The 15,900-nt window shown below is 42.7% G+C and overlaps 1 pseudogene; it reads right to left on the reverse strand.

The window, feature by feature from the left end:
* Window positions 1-217: 217 nt before the first annotated feature.
* LOC123395163 lies at window positions 218-15,422 on the reverse strand (annotated as a pseudogene).
* Window positions 15,423-15,900: the final 478 nt, after the last annotated feature.

The raw sequence follows: 15,900 nt of genomic DNA on the forward strand, positions 1-15,900 counted from the left end.
GTCACGCCTCATCCAACCGCAAGGAGTAGTTCAACGTCAGGTTTAGAGATAGAGATAGGATACTACGTACCTTCCAATGTAATCTTATCTCTAGTTTAGATTCTTTTTCTCTCTCAAGATTGTAATCTATCTCGAACAACCTGTACGCATCAGGGTTTAGCCCCTCCCCTATATAACACGCAGGCGCTACCTCGATCGAGGTACGGCGCTTATCAATCTTCACAAATAACAACAGTAATAATTATCTCATGGCATAGAAGCGGCATGAGCACAAACGGGATTCAGAATGAACTATTTAGAACCTTATAACTGACTTTACAACACCAGATGAATACATAGACTCGAGCTCTACAATGATGCTGATAATAGATAGTATTTACATGCCTGGCCTGTAATTAGATATACTCCTTTTTTTTCCCTGCATGTTGCTCCATTAGCATTTTTCCTCTTGTGGCTTTGCTTGGAAAAGTTTCAGAGGTGTAATAACGATGTAAAACCTGTTGTTTCACTCATAGTAATGGCCCTTTTTGCTCTAAGAAAGCTCTACAAGCTAGGCTAGTTTCTCCCAATTATTTCAGCACGGCAAAATCGGACACCCATTGGAGAGTTGAGTACTTGTGTGGTCTTCCATTCCTTGGGCGTCAGGCGTGGTATTAATTATTGGTCACGTCCGTCCGAATCATCTGAAGCAACTGAGCACTGACCAGGATCGGTGATGCTGAGGCCGAAGATGCGCACGCTATCTAGAAGACAATAGTGGCATTAGCAAAGCAGTGATACAATAGATGAATTACATGCAAGAAAGAATGAAAGCATCCCCATAAAAATGGTTGAGTTGGAAAAAAGAAAAACTTACTGTCGTGGCCTCAGAGCTCAGCTGACAGGGAATATATAGCAGGGTTTGTTCTCCTCAGGCAGTACCAGGACGTTTAATTCCTCTCTGAATCACAACAGTAATAATTATTGACAAGAATTACTTCTTGACTAAAACAACATTAGTCAGTCAGGACTTGAGAGCTCTCCTGCGCTTGCGAATGAACCATATTGATCAAGCTTTGTCTGAAAGAAGCTGCTCCCTGGAATAGGCCCACTCCTTGAGCTCTGCCTCATTTTTTTGGCACTGGTAAACTTATCTTCCGCAAGACTGGGACGTAAGCCTGCTCGCATGATTGACCAATTACAGTCATGTGGATGTTATGGCAGGATGAAAATTGCTTGCTAGAAGATGTATATTTTTTTCAAGTTAAGTAAATGGCACAGACGTCAGAGAAGATAACCACTAAGAAGTTGCATCAGTTCCAAGTCCCTTTTTCAACGTAGTTGCAAGATTCAGTTTCCAAATCACTAAGAAGACTGCAGCTTAGTATAAGAAAACAACAACTATATATACGTGTCTGCCCTTGAAAAACTGTATAGAAAGAGATGGAAAAAATAATAGGTGCAAATGCATGGTATAATCCATTTGGGCCCAAAAAAACAAGGCTCCAGGCCGCTTACCTACTCTGCAGCAGCTGGGACAGCTTCCAATACTTGTTGGTATGATGGTATCAACCTGGAGCAAAGATGGACAGGCGACGATACCCACCTCTGCACTGCATGCATCAGAGATCACAAATTTAGTAAAACAGCTAGCACTGCTGAATCCTAATATAAAACAGATGCAGTGTCGAGACGGAATTACTAGCTCAGCCACAGCTGCTTCCACCCCGTTCCACTCCGGCAGAAGAAACATACAAAGAAACTGCTCCATGGAATTGGCGGCTTCCTTGAGCTCTGCTTCAATTATTCGCATTCTGAAATTCATCCTGTGTGAGATTCGGCAAGACCGGAACACGCATGCATGTGTACGTTGTTGCGAAACGAAAATTGCATGCTCGAAGATTTGTTTTTCCAAGTAAGTACTCCCTCTGTTCACTTTTACAAGTCCTTGTAGACTTTCAGACATAGTGCAAAACTAGTTCAACTTCAGTTGTGTGAAAAGACTTATAAAAGTGAACGGATGGGAGTAATAGAAACGGAGAAGAGAATCAATGTAACAAGTTGTACTGATCAGCCATTCCAAGCCTGTTGTGAAACGCATGTCCCTTTAATTAATTATTACTTCTTCGATGCTGCTAGCTAGTTCAATATTTCTAAAAATTGACAAGATTAGCTAAGAAAGATTAAGATGGTTGCATGCATCGATTGATGCAGAGGTCGGGGGTGTGACCTCCTTTTCAAAAAAAAAAAAAAAAAAAAAGCTAAGAAAGACTAAGGCTACATTCATATTACAAGAAAATAACTATATGATTTTGTCCTTGAAAAAATTTAATGTACAGAAAGAAAGAAAAAGTGGTCATGCACGGTATCCATGTGGGCACAGTAGGCTTGCAACACTTGAAAAAGAAAGCCGCTTACCTCCTCTCCTCTCCTCTTCAGCAGCTGGGATCAACTCCAGCCCCGAACAAGTATGGACTATGGATTATGGAGTAGAGCACCACGCCACGATGTAAGCCACCAGGAGGAAATTAAGATGGAGAGATCGAGCTCTGCATAAGAGACCAATAATTTTGTACAACAGGCTCAGAGTAGTAGGACTTTGGGGATGTGACAAATCTTGTGGGCATCCTCCCCTTGGCACCTCGCAGTCAGATTTGGACATAGAACAATTCTGAGTAGCTTCAAAGCAGAGAGACTCTTTATGCTTCCAGGCAAAGATGTCAGGTTGGGGCAATCGCCAATGGAAAGTTCTTCTAGACAAGTCAACTGTCCCAACCATTCTGGTAATATCTCCACGCCTTTCCACCGTACCAACCTCAGTATTTTAAGAGCGGTGAGGTTCTTCATGCTCTCTGGCAAACATGTCAGGTTGGGGCAATCTTCGATGAAAAGTATTTCTAGACAAGTCAACTGTCCCAACCATTCAGGTAATGTCTCCAGGCCTTTGCACTCTAGCAACCTCAGTATTTTAAGAGCGGTGAGGTTCTTCATACTTTCAGGCAAAGATGTCAGGTTGGGGCAATCACGGATTCCAATTTCTACTAGAGAACTGAGGTGGCCCAACCACACCGGGAGTGTCTCCAGGTCATTCAACGACACCAACCACAGTAGAGTGAGTGAGGTGAAGCATCGCATGGCCTCTGGCAAAGTCCTCAATCCACTGACGGAGTTTACACGAAATATCTCAACGGTTGGAAAGTGTTGCAGTCTGTCCTCCCACTTTTCTGGAGAGAGGCTACAACTGGTTAGAACCATCATACAAGGACGAACAGAAGACGACAGCTTTCCAAATCCTCCTTCTGGGAAAATTGTCTCGCTGTTGTTCAAAACCCAATTCATACTTGTTGGGGGATATGGTAGGAACTTCAACTTTGGGCAGTCATGTACCTCCAAATAATGCAAATTAGGGATTAGGAACTCTTCGTTTTCTTCACTTGACTCTGTTGTCCACCATTCCACCAAATTCTCCATCGACCTCAATAGCAATACTCTTAGTTTCATACAAGGTCCACCCTCTCCATAGAATTCCTTACCGATTTTCCCGAGGTTGGGGATGTTCATCAGACACAGCCTTCTTAAATTTGGCAGTGCCCCGAATGGAGGAAGACAATCGCATGCTTGCAAATCACGAAGAGTCAGTTCACTGAGAAAAGGGAGGTAGGACGAGATGTCCAACATCCAGTCAGGGAATTCGTTGCTCCTATACCCAACTAGCCAAAAGCTTTCAAGAGTCCGAGGAGGTACGAGCCTATCCAGCACAGATCCACCTCCTTGGTTTTTCCAGAAAAGTTTTAATACTCGAATATTTGATTTATCACGCAATTTGACTCTGTCTGCATCTTCTGGGTTCCGAACATTTTGAATGTTTTTAAGTACAAGCTCTGAACAAGTCAACCCCACAAGATCCACTATACTGCTGCATCCACTAGTCTCCATGACATGTACATTATGCTCTACCTCGCCCACGAAATTTAGACGCTTCTTAATGGCTTTAACCTTTTCAAGAATATCAGGAGTTGCACTATCAATCACAAACTGGGTGAGACTAGTCATGTCCCCAATGCTATCAGGGCAGTCATGAATCTCTGGAAGGCCATTCATGTGCAGTATTTGAAGCTTAAGGTCACCAAATGAGGAGGGGAGCTCGCTGAGCCCCAGGCAGTATGACAAATAGAGACACCTCAGCTTAAACAACTTGCATAGTGACTCTGGCAATTGTCGGAGTTTAGGACAACTTGTTAGGTTCAAATATTCAAGCTCGAAGAGGTGACCAAAACATTCAGGGAGTTCTTTGAGGTTATGACAATCTGAAAGATCTAGGTATTTCAAATGATTAAGTTGGCAAAATGATCCTGGCAGCATTGAAAACTTGTAGCAACCAGAGAGGTTCACAAACTCAAGTTTGTGAAGGTGGCCGAAATCAATTGGCAGGTTTTCTAGCTCATGGCAACTTGATAGGTTCAGATGCTCTAAACACGGAAAGCCAACAGTGTCAGGTAGTTTGGTGAGCTTTGAACAACTTGACAAGTTTAGGGTTGAGAGTTTAAGAAGGCTACCAAAATTTTCAGGGAGCTTCTGAAGGGCACAGCAACCTGACATGTCTAGGTGGTGTAAGCATGTAAGCTCACAGATTGATTCAGGCAACTCTTGGAGTATACAACACCCGGATAGATTGAGGAAAAAGAGTTGAGAGAGCTCCCCTAGTGATGCAGGTAGCTTATTGAGCCTGGTACTGCAAGATAGGTCCAAATAGCAAAGTTTGTTGAGGCGACAAATACTGTCAGGCAAGGTTTCAAGCAAGGAATTGGATAGAATAAGAGTTTCCATGTTTTGAAGTGCATGAAAATACTTAGGAAGCGATGTTATTGGCATGCCTGTGGCATCAAGATACCTAATGAGCTTCAATTGATTAATGGAAGAGGGCAGCACCGCAGATTGGCTTTTAGCTGAATGCCCACTTAGGTCCAAGACACGTATGTACTTGGACCGAGAAAATGCCTTTTTCGGGAGTTGCAGTCCCCCCAAATCCCTCAAGTGGAGGGATCTAAGCTTGCCTGGAATATATTTGAACACCTCAGGGTCATTCTTGAAGTTGGTTAACTGTGCATGTCGGCAGTAACGGGCTCTGTTCCAGCTCGTGCTTTTAGTAGCATCCAGATCAATGAATTCATCAGCGACAATTATTGATGCAAGATCATGCACCAAATCATGCATGATGAGTTCTGGAGGAGCTTTGGAATGCAATGGACTTGGACTAACCTGCAGAGACAAGTACTATCAATATAATATTGCAAAGAGAAATATAAAACCCCTTGAGAATAGCAAGTGTTAAAATGGACTTAAGAGAAGACACTAAACTGGTCCAGTAAATCCGTGGAGCCCTTATACAGAACAATTTTCCAACACATAATTTTTGAGAGAAGTCTATATTTCTTTTTCTTTTTTTGCGATGAGAGAGAAGTAAGTCTATATTTCAACCTTGAATTGACACAAATGTCTAAGAATCAACCCTGAACTTCAAAACCGTCTAAGTTACAGCCCTCAACTTTCAAAACCGGACAACTTTCAATCCTGCCGTCTCCTCAAACCGTTTTTTTGTGAGTTGGTGTGGTTCTGACCAGTTGACCCGCCTAGTTAGCTGCCACATCACTGGAAGTGTTCAGAAAAAATTCTGTAAAGTCAACACTACCATGGTGATCATTCTGGGAAAGTTTCAAACTTTTTTCTCAAACAGATTCAAAAAATACAAGGAAAATACATATTCAGCCCCTTTTTTTTGTCAAAATTTAACAAAAACTTGAAAGTGTCCAGAAAAAAATGAAACTTTCTGTAAAATCAACGCTACCATGGTGATAATTCTGGGAAAGTTTCACACTGTTTTGCCAAACATATTTAAAAATACAAGCAGAATGCATATTGAGCCCCTTTTTTGGTCCAATCTTGACGAAAAAAATTAAAGTCTCCAGAAAAAAATTGAAAAAATTCTGTAAAACCAAAACTAATTCTGGGAAAGTTTCACACTTTTTTGCCAAACAGATTAAAAAATAGAAGCAAAATACATACTCAGCCCCTTTTTGGTCAAAATTTGACCAAAAAAATAAAGTCTCCAATTTTTTTGAAACAATTCTGTAATCTCAAGAGTACTATGGTGATCCAGCGCAGCCAAACATTACTAAGACCTGATGATTGAACTAGCGCAACTAACTCATGCACTGTGTTACTTGCTCTACCGGCGAACTGGAACATGCAGCTAGGAAAATGGCTACACAGCGCCTTGATGCCTCTTGAGCTCATGACACAATCTACAGCGAGAAGCTTCAGGTTTTTCAGTTTGTTCATCACCACTGAACAATCACCTTCAAAAACTAGAGGGGAGTTGCACAGCTCCAACACTAACAGAAGAACAAATCTCAGTGCACAATTCTTCAAAGAACATAGTCTATGCTGGACGTTTTTTCAGAGAACTGCAAAATTGAGGTACAATTCTTCAAAGAACAACGTAGCTTGGGGTGGGAGGAGTGAGGAGGCTAAGTTAACTGGGCTGGTGACGTGGTGGCTGATGTGGACGTTGACTGGGCGGGTCAATTGGTCAAAACGAGTCAAACTGACCAGAAACCGGTTTGAGGGGATTCAGGGTTGAAAATTGTCCCGTTTTGAAAGTTGAGTGTTGTAATTTAGACGGTTTTAAAGTTCAGGGTTGTTTATTAGACATTCGTGTCAATTCATGGTTGAAATGTGGACTTCTCTCCTTTTTTTTACTAGAAACGATAGATTTTCATAAATTGTTTTTACCACGTAAAGCTAATAAAGCACATGATGTATATGAGGAATGGGAGCACATACATATTTCTCTAGATATGTTTTGACTTTTTTGAATTTCTTTGGATGTCATGGTTGATTTGTTTACTAACTAATTCAACAAGTTTCAACTAACTCCAAACTATATTTAACTTGCATATTAACTATAAATAATAAAGATGAGTGATTATTAAGGCTGGCCAAAGTGGGGGTATCATAGCTAGTATCATAGTCTTGAGACTAGCAAACATGCTGATGTGGCAAGTATTTAAAGAAGAAAGAGGGGGTTAGAGTAACATAGGTACTTCCTCCGTCACGGTTTAGAAGGCACGGTTAAACTTGCGTGCGTTTTCAAAATAGACAAGGTTTAAGACGCAAAAGCAATTACTCCTATTAATTAGTACTAGTACTACTCATGCATGCGTCCTCCTAATTTGTTGCTCACATATTAGTACTAGTATTTTCTCAGTTGATTAGGCGCATTAGCATCTACACCTACCACATCTCACAACCAATCGGTGACTACCTTGGTCCCAGAGATTTTCCAAGTGTGCCTTCTAAACCGTGACGGAGGAAGTAGATACCGTATCATGTTAAATGCTATGCTACTATGTGTCATGCATGTCAATAAATGAGACCACCTATGATACTAATTTATGACACTATGCACTATGAAGTTAGTATCATATAGTAGTATCATATGCATGATACTACTATATGTTACTCCCCACTATGAGCAGCCTAAAGGAACCGCACCCATGCCCACTCCTGGGCAGCAAAGGGGCCCCTAATTACTGTAGCCGCCGGAAGTCCAACCATGCGCGCCTCCACAGAAGCAGCCCCCCGCCCCAAAGGTGAGGGGGGGGGGCTCGCGTTCGCACAACTCCGGATGGAAGAAATGGAATCCAGGTCTGGTTGGCCACTACAGCTTTAGACCAGGTTTAAACTGATACTACCAAATGAGGAAATTTTAGGTGTGACTTCCGAAGAGATTCAGTTGGTCATTGTTCAGAAAAAGTTGCTTCTACGACTACTCACAATGGGGAGTAACATAGAGTAGTAACATATGTATGTTACTAGTCTAAGTTACTACCTCCACAGTGGATAGTAACATAGAGATAGTAACATTGAGCCTATCATTTATTAGGCTATAGACTCATCTTGCCTTGGTATCCGCTATGTTACTCATAGAGGTAGTAACATCCTAAGTTACTCAATTTCTCTCTCTTCTCATTTATTAGTTGCCACATCACACTTTTTGCTTAGGTGGCACTTATGTTACTACCTATGTTACTCCCATTGTGGGTAGTATACGACTGGGGGGGGGGGGGGGGACAATAATGACGTGGGTTGTCTATCGGACAACCTAGAAGAATGAATCTAGACTGGACGCCATGGGCGGAGTGTAGAGACTAGTCCTCATGGTCACACACTACCGAATGTGCTGCAATTTTCTTTCTTTCTACTCCCTCCGTTTCTAAATATAAGACCTTTTAGAGATTGTATTATAAACTACATACGGATGCACATAGACATATTTTAGAGTGTAGATTCACTCATTTTGTTCCGTATGTAGTCTTGTAATGAAATCTCTAAAATGTTTTATATTTAGGAATGGAGGGAGTATAATCAGTGCATGAACTTCACCGTGAAACTGTTGTGTTGTAATGTTAAGCTGGTGGCTCTAGCAAATGAAAATGATGTCGTGGTTTGATACTCTACTAAGTTAAGCGGTTCGGAAGCCTATTTTCTAAAATTATTAAATTGATATATATACGTGTGGGGAGTTGCACCGTGAGAAATATATATTCCTTTTTCCAAAAAAAAGAGTGGTGGGTTTCAAAAGGAATGCGGCAAATTTTCTCACTAGAAAAAGAATAACACCATGCACATAATTTGGTGGACTCTTACTAGGATTGAATCATCAATATGTCATATTATTGGAGAGATCTATAGAGAAGAATCTAAATATATATAGCATATCCGACTCAAAATCAATAAAAATAAATTATTTGGATTAAAAATAGATTTAAATTTTGTTGCACATAATATAGATATTAGATCCAGGAATCGAAGGAGAAGAAATAATCTTAAACTAAAAAAATATAAACCCTACATAGTCAAAACAACTGACCTAATAAAGTACAAAATTGAAGTTATCAGTACTAATATTAAATTTAAATTAGACATGGATATATTAAATCATGAACATAAATTAAAAGTCAAAGCGTAGGGCCTAATCTAGAACCATAACATAGTATAATTTATGAAAGCATGTTCTTGTCTAGCTATAATGGTAAAAATGAACCAGCCATACGAGTGAAATGGTGTCTATGGGTACTAACCGAAGCGGATCCTGGAGTCCGAAGAAAGGACATCCCCAAAAGGTAGTTGATGCACCTTTGACCATCGTACCCTGGACAAATGTATCCAAGTGCATTCCATTGCTGGATTAGACGATTGCTGTCCATGACAAAGCCCTTGGGGAAGGCTGCCAAGTACGTGAAACACATTTAGAATTCTAGCTTCATGTAGTAATAGCTCAGCATTAGCCTCTCTAATGTTTCTTTCTGGTGTACTTCTTTCAAACCCAAATCAACCTTGGTGTCTCTTATATCTTTCCATGCATCCATGGTCCTTAGCTCTGACATTACTTGCCCAAGAGCATTTGCCACAAGCGGTAAACCCCCACACTTGCGTGCAATCTGCTTTCCAATTTCTTCCAAGCCACTGTGGTCTTCATTAGGCCCAAATGCCCTTTGCTTCATTAATTCCCAGCAGTCACCAGGTTCTAAAACACCCAACTCTATTATTTCAGACTCAGGAACTGGGCAAATTTTCCTCTGATTTGCAAGAAAACCAGTGCGCAATTGTTGCACTACGCGTAGGTTTCGGGTAGTTACTATAATGCTGCTACCCTTGCGGCCATGCTGTAACATCTCCTTCAACCTTTCAAGTTTATTTCCATCTTCTTCCCAGAGATCATCCAGAACAATCAAGTATCTTCTAGTAGCAAGTTCTTTTTTCAGATGAAACTGCAAATCGCACTTGTCAAGGTCGATAGTGTTATTCATTATTCTTTTCAGGATTGCACCCCCAATTTTGTGCAAATCAAAGTCCTTGGACACCTTAACCCAGACTGAGACGTCAAAGACACTGACCCTCTTGTCTGCGAGAACTGATTCAGCCAATGTCGTCTTGCCAATGCCACCAAGGCCAACAACTGGAATGATGGATATATCCTGGTTAGTTTCACTTGTCAATAGCAGGCTGATTATCTTCTCCTTCTCTATATCCCTGCCCACCATTCCAGTTTTCATGCCATCAGCATTCCAGTTGGCCGCAAGTGTTTCATTGTTTCTGCTCCCTTCTCCCCTTGCTGCTTGAGGCACAAGATTGAGGCTCCTGCCTTGCTTTTCGATTTCGTCTATTTTCTTCATCACGTTCTTCATCTTGTGGGGCATGGTTATTCGCTGCAGGAGTTGATTATGTCTGGAAAACCACAAGTTGACCTGCAAATATATATAAAAGTTGAAGTAATGTCTAGGCTGTAAGCACATCTTTCCCAGGATTAGTTTCAGATTCTCTTCTGCCGCGAGAGGATGGAGAAGAAGGATGCATGTTAGTTACAAAAAAAAAAGGGATAAATAAAGATGAGCTATGGCATAATCAGATATACAAAGACACTTGCTCCAAACACGATAATCTAAGAATTGAACAATATCTTTTTAGATAGATTACGTAAATAAGAATCAACAACTCAATGAATTCCTCAAGATGATTAAGGCATGCCATAATCAGTTCATATGTCACGCAGGCAGAACCTACTACTGTCCGAGAGCCTCTGCTTTATGAAAGTTAGGGGTGGGGGAAACCTCTTTTATTCGGGTCAATAGTTCCTGTGTGACGTTTTTCCTGCGAATTGAATGCAAAGCGACATCGTTCGCAAGAACAGCTCTGCTACGACATCTCTCTGCGTACAAATAGCCCAGATACGACATGGCTCTTAAGTATAATCTCTGTCTGGATTAGGTAGAGCCGGACGAGACCCACAGCTTACCCACGTCGGCGTGGGACCCAGATGGCGGCGACTACAGTTAAACAGTTTTTCCCTGCGCGCGCATCCTCCCTCTTCTTCTTCCCCGGCGACGAAGCACGGCAACGCCGGCGAGCTCCGATTCAGACAAGCAAATTTACAAGCATTCAACCGAATTCAAATAACATAGATACATTTTAGCAAACATAGCAGATAATTTGGTTCGATTACGCACGGAGTAGTACCCATAGTTCTAATGGCAGGCTCGTCGGAGCAAAAGCCACACGGAGTACTTCGATTATATAACGCGGGTATCCAGCAGCTCCTACCCCTAGTTTGATCTCCAAAATTGGGCACCACGTCAGCACGAATAAACTAGGTTTGACCAAGTTTAAAATGAGCATAAAAATTTCAAAAAATCAAAAAATTGGAAAACCAATGCAGATGTTCTTACTTTCTCATATACTAGCAACTCAAATTCATTTGGTAGTTTTAGACATGGTGGACAAAAGACTTGCTTACAAATGGGTTGTTTACCCTACCTTTGAAATTAATTTGAAACTCATGTGCAAAGACAATTGATTTTAGGTGTTGAACTTCAAACTTTCAAAACCTCACAAAGCTTGATTTTGGAGTGACTAAGAAGGATCCAGGCTTGGTTTTTCATTTTTCATGTTTGAAACTTGTTTAAATGTTGGTCAAACTTAGGTTTGACCAAGTTTGAAATGAGCATAAAAAATTAAAAAAATTAAAAAATTAGAAAATCAGTGTACATGTTCTTACTTTGTCATATACTAGCAACTCAAATTGATTTGGCTGTTTTAGACATGGTGGACAAAAAACTTCTTTAGAAATGGGTTGTTTACCCTACCTTTGGAGCTAATTTGAAACTCATGTGTGAAGACAAGTGGTTTTGTGTGTTGAACTTCAAACTTTCAAAAACCTCACAAAAGCTTCATTTTGGAGTGACTAAGAAGGATCCAGGCTTGGATTTTTATTTTCATGTTTGAAACTTGTTTAAGTGTTAGTCAAACTTAGGTTTGACCAAGTTTGAAATGAGCATAAAAAATGAAAAAAAAAATTGAAAAACTAGTGCACATGTTCTTACTTTGTCATATACTAACAATTCAAATTGATTTGAATGTTTTAGACATTGTGTACAAAAAATTTGCTTAGAAATGGGTTGTTTGAAAACCGTACAACCTCGTTCTTGATAGCCATCTTTGTAAAGGTTTTTTCATGAAAAACTTCATAGTGCAGGTTTTTATTTTTCCTATCTAGCTAGTCACATAGAACGATGGTTAGTACCAGTTTTCTATTGTTTTGATTTTTTTTGAATTAGTTATGCTCAATCCTAACCCTTGAAAAACCTACAACCTCGTTTGTGATAGCCAAGTTTGTGAAGGTTTTTTTATGAAAAACCTCATAGTCCAGGTTTCTTATTTTTCCTATCGAGTTAGTCACATGGAACAATAATTGGCACAAGTTTTCTAAATTTTTTTTAATGTTTTTGCATTGGTTATGCTCAATCCTAACTCTTGAAAACCTCTAAAAAACCCATCAAAACCCCGCACCTGTCCGGACCATTGGATCGCCTTGAATGGACGGTCTGGATTAGGCAGTATAGGGCTACGTCAGCGATACGCGGGCTGCGCTTTCATTGACTGGTCTTTTTAGCACCTTTTTTGGCAGTGTTCTGAAGCAACGGTCCGCGCAGATTGAGCAGGCCTGCCAGATGTTTTTGGGCTTAATTAAATCCATCCCATCCGTTGGACCGTCTCTTACTTTCTCTGCAAAAACGAGGAGCCCGACCAGCCCAGCTCCACCGAATTGTTACGCTCCTCCCCCTCGATTAACTGAAGAATTGTTGCACTCTGTTAACTGAAGAATTGCTGCACTTTATGAATTCAATTGCTGCATTTTATTCATCAGGGAAAGCAAATAATCAATGGACTAACTAGCACTGTAACACTGAGAATATCATTATATGAATTTAGGCAAGTTTGGCTTCACACAAATTCAAATTGATTTCGAATGTCCGAGCACCACCACCCCTGTTTGTCAATGTCGGGGGCAGTGTGAGGTGAGCTAGCGGAAGCAGGCGAGGCACAAATCACATAGGTTGGAAAGGATGTTGTTGTCTCTAACTGCTCCATCACGGTCAGCCCCCCTCCCCCCTCCCACCCAAATCTGGATCAAATCAACCAAAACAAAGGGAAACAATGGCGATGCGGTGAGATCTAACTCGACACGGAGGAGAACAGGACAGGGTTCCAGATTCACTCACCACAGCCGCCGTCGTTGCCGAGAACGAAAGCTCCCCGTAGCTGTCACCCAGAACAAAAGCTCCGCCGCCGCCGTCGGCTCACCGTCTGGAACGAAGAGGAGGGAGCAACACATGTTCAGACAGGGGTACCCGTTCGGACAGGCACGGGGACACGTTTCACCTGATGCACTGACAAGTGAGGCATGTAACTAGATGCACTGCCAAGTAGGGCCCGCGCTTACGTGGATAGGTTGTGGGTCCAGTCCCTAAGACACGTTTCACCTGATGCACTGACAAGTGGGGTCCATAACTAGATGCACTGCCAAGTAGGGTCCGCGCTTACGTGGATAGGTTGTGGGTCCAGTCCCTAAGACACGTTTCACCTGATGCACTGACAAGTGGGGTCCATAACTAGATGCACTGCCAAGTAGGGTCCGCGCTTACGTGGATAGGTTGTGGGTCCAGTCCCTAAGACACGTTTCACCTGATGCACTGACAAGTGGGGTCCATAACTAGATGCACTGCCAAGTAGGGTCCGCGCTTACGTGGATAGGTTGTGGGTCCAGTCCCTAAGACACGTTTCACCTGATGCACTGACAAGTGGGGTCCATAACTAGATGCACTGCCAAGTAGGGTCCGCGCTTACGTGGATAGGTTGTGGGTCCAGTCCCTAACAGCTAATGAGGACATCAGTTTAGATTAAGGGCCATGTCGTGTCTGGGTTATTTTACCAAGGCAATTCAGACGTCCCGCTTCTTCCAATTCACCTCAAAGGTGTCACACAAGAGCTATTGACCCCTTTTATTCACAAAAAAAACACTACTGAACAATAGTAGAAAAATAATAATACATATTAGTCTCTGGAGGCCTTTGCACATACCGTCGGTGCCGAAGAGCGGAACGAGATGACTTATCGGCCCCAAATCCGGCCTCTGATTGCACTGGTCTGCCCGACTCTTCTTCCTAACATTTTCATGGAGCCTCCACAACTTAAGGATCACTCAGTAAAGCTGAATAGCCAAAATCGGATTGTTGCCGCCACCGCCTCGCCGACAACCCCTAGACCCCTCGGCACCGCCGGCAAGAAGGTGTTGGGATCGGGGATCCTCGCCAGAATGCCACCAGAACCCGGAGGGGATCGACGACGAATAAATTCAGAGAAGATTTACCAAGGAAATTAATTGCTCGGGTATGGTGAGACGAGACCTCAGCCGTCCGTTGAGACGAGTCGCTGCCGGTTGTTGGATAACTGAAGAAGAATAACGGGAGCCTACGGAAGTGTTGGGGGCAAACCCTGAAGCAGCTCTCTTTCTCTCACTCGCACAAACGAAGGTGGAAGATAGGATTTTTTTCGACGCACAAACGCCTCCGCCACACAAACGACGCCTTGCATTGGCCGGCACATACCCGGACGCGGCCTACCCAGACAGACAGACAGACAGAGGAGCTCTTTCTCACAGCCGACCGGGCGCATATACCACAGTCCCGGCGAAGACTACGCTCATCTCTGGTTCCTAGGCTCGGCTCATACCGACGCACTTCAACCAGGTACATGGGGTGGGTTTTTATACCCGTGCACACACACCAGGCCAGGCTAGCTACCACGCACACATCACCGGCCTGAAGTCACGGTCACTAACCCATACACGCACGCATGCACGGCGTCCATATCCATGCGCGCATCAATTCCTCAACAGCCGGCCACACGAGCTGGTAGCTAGCATGCAGCTAACAAACTCCCCGTGCAACCCGGCCGGCCAGCCGCTCCGCTCCGCTCTCATGTCAAGATTATAGTAGGAGATCTCTTATAGTACTACGTATATGGGAGAGGAGTTGGTTACTCCTACCTTGGGTTGGGTCTTGTTGATGAGCTCGTTGGCGTCCAACTCATCCAGCACGTCCTCCACGTCGTAGGCGGCGCGCTTAAACTTGGTAAGCCACCGCTGAAACACTCTTCCACCACCATGGCCTTGTCGACGCGACCTGTCATCGGCATCGCCCAGCAAGGCCTCCACATCTTTCATCTTCTCCTCCATCTCCACCACCACCTCTCTGTACCCCCACTGCAGACTGATCTCTGACGCAGCGTATTCACCAAGCTTGCTCACGATTTGTTTCCCCACGGCACCTGCAATCACACCCCCCAGCATGCTCATGGCTGCTCCCCAGCCAAGTCACTCCGACGATCGAGGATGCTTGCCAACTCTCGGTGGGAGGGATTATTATGCTGCGTTTGATGCCTGTCACACACTTTGCCACCGTTAGCATTTATAGACCTGCAAACTCAGTCATATAATAACTAGTGTACTACAGAGGAAACTCGGAGCAACCTATTATGCATTTATTCGGCACCAACTTTACTGTCCTGGTAGGTTGCAGCAAAGCAATTAATACTACTGCCCTGTTGTTTTCCGTGTATATGAACCCTTTACGGCTCGTCATAGTGATGGTATCTTTAGGCTGGTCATAATGACAGTATCATAAAAGCAAGTATAATAAGGTATAGTCAGCAGGCTCTAAGAATTAGAATACTATATTTTTGTTGAGTTGGATGAGAGAGAAGAGGAGAGAGAAAATAAGCGGGCTCTTCGTGAAGAGCTAGCTCTAGCACGTGCTCCTAGGTGCTTTGTGAGAATGAAAGGTGGATCATATATGATAAAAGTAGTACTTTTGTATAGCTAATTATTGTACAAGCTAGCTATAAGATGGTCTATAAGATGGCTTATAGCCAGCAGTTGGCTATACTATTAACCATGCTCTAAGTACTTCCTCCAAACCAAATAATTTCAAAACAATTAGGCACGGTGCATTAACTTTTACC

Source organism: Hordeum vulgare, chromosome 5H (genome assembly GCF_904849725.1).
Source record: "Hordeum vulgare subsp. vulgare chromosome 5H, MorexV3_pseudomolecules_assembly, whole genome shotgun sequence".
In the NCBI taxonomy this organism is placed as follows: domain Eukaryota; kingdom Viridiplantae; phylum Streptophyta; class Magnoliopsida; order Poales; family Poaceae; genus Hordeum; species Hordeum vulgare.